We start from the raw sequence: 7,804 nt of genomic DNA, 5'->3' as shown, positions 1-7,804 counted from the left end.
TGTTTGTATGGGTCTGAGGTGGGAGTCCTCACGGAGCCTGCCAGTGGGGCGGCCCCACCTGTGGGCACTGTTTCTTTCTTTTAAGGACATGCCAAGATGTTGAGTGTCACTCTGTTTTCCGGCCTCCCAGCACTGGGCATCTAACAAGGAGGCAGGCAGGAGGCACAGCCTGGTGCAGAGTGAAGAGATGGCCAATGTGGGTGGGCAGGCCATCCAGGAATTTCTAGGTATTGGGGAGCTGGGATGCTGGGATACAGGGTATCTCTCTCTCTCTCTCTCTCTCTCTCTCTCTCTCTCTCTCTCTCTCTCTCTCTCTCTCTCTCTCTCTCTCTGCCATGCAATCATCCAGTGGGAGATTTCTAAATGCTATTGTCCACTTGCCAGAGCCTAAGATGCCATCCATGCACCTTCAGGTTTATATTGCTGATAGTCCTCACTGACACCTGTGGTCAGGGTCTTCAGCTGTGTCCTCTTCAAAACTCCAAAAGACCAGCTCCACCGCTAGGCATTGCTGGATTGAAATGTACTTTATACTGTGGGCTGAGGCTGAGCCCACAGATCTTCACCATCACCTCTGCCTATCAGGACGAAGCCTGGTTCTCCTCTTGGGTGAAGGTGGGTGGTGTAAAGGCTCTAGAATCAATTCTGTTCTTCAAGGCTTTGAGGCTAGGTAGTAGTCACAGTTTACAACATCCCATAGAAAATACAGAATTACTGTCTCTAGAGAGAGATTTTCTCCAGACTCTTCTCCCCTTACTCCATACCAGGGAGCCCAGGGCATGCTGTCCTGCTGCATCTCCTTGAGTAAACCATACCACCCCAAATTACTAAGTGACAGGGCAGAGATGATCTTGGAGGCTGATTCTTACCAACAGGGAAGCTGATGCCCACAGACAGGAGCATCCATGTGTGGGGTCACACTCACTCATATCTCTGCCCAGGATGGTGCCAAATCCCTAGCTTGGGGATTCAGGACAATGCTGGAATAATGAATGGGTTAAAGGCACTAGCTAAGTGACCCCTGGGCCTGTCTCTTCAGAAATAAGACAGGTTTTTGGTAAGCCAACAGGATCTTGTCTGGTCTCACAGGCTTCAGCCAGCAAATGTCCTCTGGTTGTTCCGTGGGGTGGCTTCCCCTCTAATTCTCTAGCCTGGCATTCAACCAGATGGAGCAGGAATGGTTGCAAGTTTTATCTCACCATTCCTGTGAGAACAACAGTGATAATAAAACCCCATTCTGGAATCATGTCTTGAAAGTTAGCCTGGGGCTGTTTATGGTATTTTTTTTTTTTTGTATTTATAAAGCCAACTTTGAAACCATAATATGGTATTAAAATTAGCATGAGAAGGCTCAGTGGAGAGACCGCAGCCTGACATTTATTTGAAAGTATTCCACAGGTATGGACCCAAAGATACATATGTATCTATGTAGATGCAACATGTGCCCAAAAGGCAGATACATAAGTTATCACAATAAAACAAACAAATAGTGTGCATTTGTATACCTCATGTGTATGTGTGAATGTATGCACATACCTGCCTGCTCCCACCTGGATACACCCACCAGACTTTATCAGGGTGCTGAGCCATAGTTCCATAGTTATTATTTTTCTGTGTTCTTTGTCAGTTGAAGGGCAGCAGTGTTTCCATTCCACATCTTGGTCCTTGTTCCAAACATCTGGAGAAGCTCCTAGATCTCCCTGAATGTTGCATCTCTCTTTATTTTCCCCTCCCCTGAAGAGTAAATAGCCCCTCTTCTCAGAGGCTCCCAAAGACTAGCACCAGAATGTTTAGTATGCAAACCTCGGGTCCTGTCTGCCTTCTGGGACAAGCTGTTATATGTTTATTGTGTAGTTAAGAAGGACAGGAGCCCTACCCCATCCTCTGATTTTGGCACAGTTTCTAAAATCTGAATCTCAGAAAGATCTCATAAAAGCATCACCTGCAGTGTAAAAGCTAAAAAAACATCTGGGACTAGATCACCTGTGCCCAAATTTAATATGACTAGCAATTAGTCTTGCTGGCTCATTGTTCCCCTAGCTGGCCCTTTGTTTGGCTCTCTTTCATCAGTAGCTTTGTTATGCCCCAGGGCTGTCATTGGTGGTTTCTTTTCAGGCCATCTTTTCCTTCTCAGCTAACTATGCAAGGAACTAGAACAGGTAAGCCATGTTCTCACCCAGGTCTGTGCCCTACCCTCTCAGCTGTCTGATGGCTGGGGTCCCTGTTTTTAGGCAGTCACCTACTATCCCTGCTCTTACATTGGGACTCATCAGTAGTGATTTTGCTGCTATGAATGGACAGGCCCAGTTAGGAACCCCTCATTCCCCAGTGTGTGAGCTCACCTGTCATGGTTCAGGCAGGGACATATAAATGTGTGCATGACACCCAGGTGCACCCTCACCAAGGAATACAGTGGAGAGAGGAAAGTTTTCCTCTCTTTGAACAATTGGTTAGGGTCCCTGGGGATGGGCCATACTTGCAAAGTCTAGCAGAAAATTTCATAGGATATACAACATCCTTAGAAGTTTTGTGCTGATTGTGTGGATGTACTATTTGGAGTGGTTGAGTTCATGGCTGTCATAATGAGCACATTTTTCTACTCCTCCCTTTTATTAAGAGGCCATTGGTTCTGGTTTTGAAATTCAGTTTCTCCAGAGCAAATTGGAGGTGGCCATTTGATCACAAAGACTCTCAGACTCCCTTCTTTATGCCCCATCCCTGCCTCCTCTAAATTCCATTGTTACAGTGCAGGTGCACAGATTTAGGGTACTTTTGAAATATACTGACTGCTCTTTGCATTTGGGGGCTGACAGAGATGAGAGGCAATGGAGAAGGGCCCTGTGTCTCTGAAGAAGCTCTTCCAGAGGCAATCTGAGGACTCTTCTATGTGTTCTTGCATAAGGGAGAAGAATCCAGGTTGCCCATGACCTTTCTACCCACTCCTCTCGAGTCTCCTTGGAACTCCTTCCAACCTAGACATAGCTACTGTTCTTGCACAGCCTCTGCTGAGTCTCAGGTATGAGCTGCTTCTCCCCTGTTCCCAGCTATACTTACCTGGGTTCCTGGGTGGGGGGGGGGCGTTATTTGGATGCACATGCTTTCATTTGTTCCCCTAATTTCTATTGAGTTTCTGTCAAATCTCAGTCCATGGAGTTAGGACGGAGATTGACAGCCACCAGAACAGTCAATGTTGATAAGGCCTTTTCATAAAGCAGCAAGGGTCTAAGTCTCCATGTGCATTAACTGATTTCATGACATAAGATGTTATTTATCAGGAACCATTTGTGACAAGGCTCTATTATGATTTCCATTGTATAGGCCTGCAATCTAAGGCATAGTGTTTAGGTAATGTAATCGAGGTCACATGCTCAGCAGTGACAAAGTTGGCTTTTAATCAGGTGGTTGAGCTTAAAGACTCAGCTCTTCACCATCAGAGTTTGGGTGCTATTGGGTGCCAAAGACAAGAAGCCAGGGCACATATGAATGTAGAATAAGCTGTAGAAGGGAAATAATGGTGTCAAGGTTCAGGGAGGATGCTAAGACTAAGGAAAGGCTTTTTTTTTCTTTGAAAGTTCCATTTGATCTGAAACTTGCAGAAGGGCCAGCATAGTGTAAAACTAGTGCTTGGGGCTGGTCAAGGGACTAGAACAGTAAAACTTGTATTGGAAGAAAGAACCAATCAAGTCAAGGAAGGTTGTCAAGAATTGAGAGAGAGAACCAGAGACTCTCTATCACACACACACACACACACACACACACACACACACACACACAAAGAGACACACATAAGGGGGTGACAGGAGAGAGAGAGAGAGAGAGAGAGAGAGCCATGAAGTGAGAAGGACATTCATTTTCTTTTTGGAGTTTGAGCATGACTGATATCCTACACTGGTGTCTTCCAGGGAAAAGCTGTTCAATAAATATGATGGATGTAGTTGTTTAATTTCCTGCCTAAATGCTTCTCCATAGCTGGGTGATGAGCAAACATCTTAGACCTCTGGGTGTTGGCAGAGCTTTTGCAGGAACAGCTCTGTACAACTTCCTTATGGGACTTGGAAAATATAGAAAGGGAGTTAGAAGACATCTCTCATGGGTGCTCTAACTCCAGCATCCATTTGCCTACCCACCCACCCATCCATCCATCCACCCATTATCCATACATATATACAAACATCCATCTTTCCTTTCTGACTTCAAGGACTTCTCTAGCTATGAAATTTTTAGATGTTAGAAACACAGAAATTAAAGATTAGCATCTACTTCCAGGTCAATTGTTCTTTTAAACCTGGCGTTTTTCCATCTCACTTTTCCCATCTGCCTTTCCTCTTGTGCCCTGCCATTGAATTCTTCTGCATGAAGGAAGAGGCAGGCAGAGGGCAGGTTGTTAGACAGATGGAGATTGGGGCTGCTGCAGAAGGCAGAAATGGGAGAGGAACAGAGGCAAACAGTGGGAAGTTGTCCAAATTCTTCTTGCTCTCATGTAGAGGTTTGTTATATAGTGAGTTTTGGGTATCTGGGGAAGGAGGAAGGGATGCCTATAACAGACACAGGTAAATTTCAGACATCTAGGAATTTATTTTATTTGATATATATATTCTTAAGGGCTTGAGGATCAATTCTGTGCACTGGAAACAAGTCGCTGCCCTACCTCTCTAACTTTGTTGGGCTTGTGATTTCTCCTTTTCCTGGAACCAAGAGGGTGCAGAATCTTTAGAGAGAATGATCAAACATTTGTATATAGATGCCCTTTGCACTGTCTCTATGTGGCCTGAAGTATGTGCTGTGCCAAGTAGCAGGTGGGGACTCACTTCTGCTGCTCTCTGACAGCCACAGGTGCTAGGGACTCAAAAACACCAAAGAACGTTCTCTTGTTGACTTTGTGAGACAAACCCAAGTCTGTGATGAGTTTCAGGGAAAGAGAAAAAATATGGACTTACACGTCCATGGGAAGAATATTGGATGTGGGACAAATCTTGTTCTTCTGTGGACATCTGGGAGTCAAGATACAGCAAGGCCACTTGGAAATCTCTGGAAACTATTTTCAGCAAAGCATGTAGAGTCTCTCTTTGTTAAGACCCTAAAGCTTGCAGTCCCGGTTGGGTTGTTCACACAATTTATCCCCAAACCTCTGGTCTTCACCCATCTTGAGAACTGGAAAAACTGCACTTTATCCTCTGGTTTCTTCCTGCTTGAAAAAATCTCTGAACTCCCTGTAGGGAGCTGGTGATCTGTCCTTACATAACCCAGTGACGGATAAAGGGTCGACAGACTTAGGGAGAGCTTTAATCAGGACCCTTGGGTCTGAGCCCATATCTGACAGAATTAATTTTACCGTTCTGTTTCCTGAAAGATGGATGGTCATTTTGGGCTTTCTGGTCTCTAATCCTCCATTCAGAAAAGCAAACACCCTAAATCCCCAATAATGTAGGACTCACAGTCTTACACGCATATCTGTGTTTCAGCACCAAGGCCAGCACCACTCACAGGCAACAAATATTCATGTTCTCACATCTGGACTGAAGCAGTGTCCATGCTCTGGGGGCCCAAGTTGTGCTTGGCAGGGGGATATCACACTGTGGAAGTCAGACTGACATTACATGAAGCCTCTTCTAGGCATGGTCATTGTGCACCTTTGAAAAACAATAGGCTCCTCTTTATAAGTAGAAACAGTATTCATGGGATGCCAGGATAAAGCTAAATAACCTATCAAGGATAGCAAATCAATTTTACTATGCATGCCAATTCTGTAAATTGGTTGTGAATGTTTGAAATGCCATGAAATGTTCTGAAGTTACATGTGGGCTAAACAGGATCGAGCACTGTGACTGCTTAGTGATGCTTGCTTTGATTGGGTAGTAGGATATTAGGTTAATTGTGTGTGCAAGAGAGAGAGAGAGAGAGAGAGAGAGAGAGAGAGAGAGAGAGAGAGAGAGAGAGAGAGAGAGAGAGAGAAGCATATAACTATTTCTAGTAATTAGGTGATATTATCTAAATATCTAGGATCTATTTAATTTTGAGGATTGCATGTCCTTCACATTCAACAGTGTTTCTTTCTTTCCCTACTCATTTAACTAACACTTGCTAAGTGCTTACGAGGTGCTCGTTACCAGATTTTTACCTTCTGTTTACCCTCAGCCCTAGCTGAGAAACTACAAATAAAGGGACACAAAACTGTAAAATAAAAACCGTGTTTGGAAGGCTTTGTGACATTTTCTTGGGGTAGAGAAGTTATGATGACATTCTGGGCAAGCGATGGCATTCAGATCAAGTTATGATCATTTCTATAATGGGAAGCTTGTGGAAATCCTGAAGAAGGATTTCTAAGAATGAAGTGTGCTATCTAGAGCAAGACCTCCACTGCGTGGCACACGCATTCTGATCAAACAGTGCATGGTGTTTGCTTATCATTGCAGCCTGTGTGATTACAGAAAGCATTTAATGTCTACCTTTGTTTGGGACAACGGAGCACAGTGAGCGCTATAGAGAAAGGCATAGCAAGTCCTAGCTAGAAATCACCATTGGGTCTGCAAATGCTATTTTAGGGGAGGCAAGGGGATCTGGGATGTCTACATTCTGGACTGAGACTGAAGTACAATAATGGGGTACCCTGATTTGTGAGCATGTGGGAAGACCAAAGTTCAAGAAACTCACTGAGTTATTTCCAGGTGTCTCCAAACAACTCACCCCTATGAGGCTGTAGTTGCAGCAGCTACAACAAATCTTTCTAATGTCCCTTACTACCATCATCCTTGTAGCTCTCCATGTTATGTATTTGTGAAAAACAAGAGAAAATACATATATTATAATTTGGATACACACAAAGGCCAAGGAGAAAAAGAAACTGCCAAACCATATACAATGGCCATGACCTTCAGTAGGCACCGATCCCAGCAGACTTGGAAAGCCAGGAAACCCAGGGTCAGAAGCCTTGAGTGGCTGAGCTGAAAACCTACCATTCATCACAGTGGTAAGCAGCAAATTTCCCTGCCTCTTTTGAGGATCCCACAATTAAACAGGCAGAGAAATGTATTTCATGAAATATGCATATTGTTTGCTTCCTACAACAGCATTTTAATCTCTCTTAGCTCATAGCCCAGAAGAGCAATGGGAGGAACGATCTTTCACCGCACATTAAAATCAGTTGTCAGCCAGCACTGTCTTCTGGGGTGAATGCCTGTCATTGTCATTGTCATCATCAGCACCATGCCACTATTATCATCCCCATTATTTCTTTTTGCAGTCAGTGTAAAATAAGTTCACAAGAGTGCCACAGGAACTGCAGACTGTGTCTTGCTCTTTTACGAAGTAAAATGGTTGGCATATGCCTAATGAATGTCTGATGTTGTGAATATTTTTAAGTGGATGAATGAATGAGGTTTAACATAAATCAAGTTGTTTGCTCTTCAGTGTGACCCTATAAGATGTGTTTCCAAGTGTTACCTCATCTTCATTGAATCTAAGGAAACAGACATTGTCGTGAAATAGAACTTGTCTTGTGGTCTGACCTCATGGAGATGTATTATGCTCCGGTCAAGTTTTCCTTCCCCATGAGTGTCTGATCAGTGGACTCCCTTCTTCAATCTCCCTCATTGCTCTGGCCTTCTACCATTCCCACACCCATTTAGCTCCTGTGCCCTAGCAGATGAGCTCACTCCCGTGGATAATGACTCCTTGTCAGCACTAGAGCCCAAGGAACAAATTTTTCATTATTGGACAGAGATGACATGCAAGAACAATTGGACTAAATTGATTGTATTTTCCAAATCATCGCCCAGCTTCTAATTCTATCTGTGAGATGAGCTAA

This window comes from Mus caroli, unplaced genomic scaffold (assembly GCF_978045245.1).
Source record: "Mus caroli unplaced genomic scaffold, Mus_caroli_1 scaffold_11, whole genome shotgun sequence".
NCBI lineage: Eukaryota > Metazoa > Chordata > Mammalia > Rodentia > Muridae > Mus > Mus caroli.
This window is presented reverse-complemented; position numbering follows the sequence as displayed.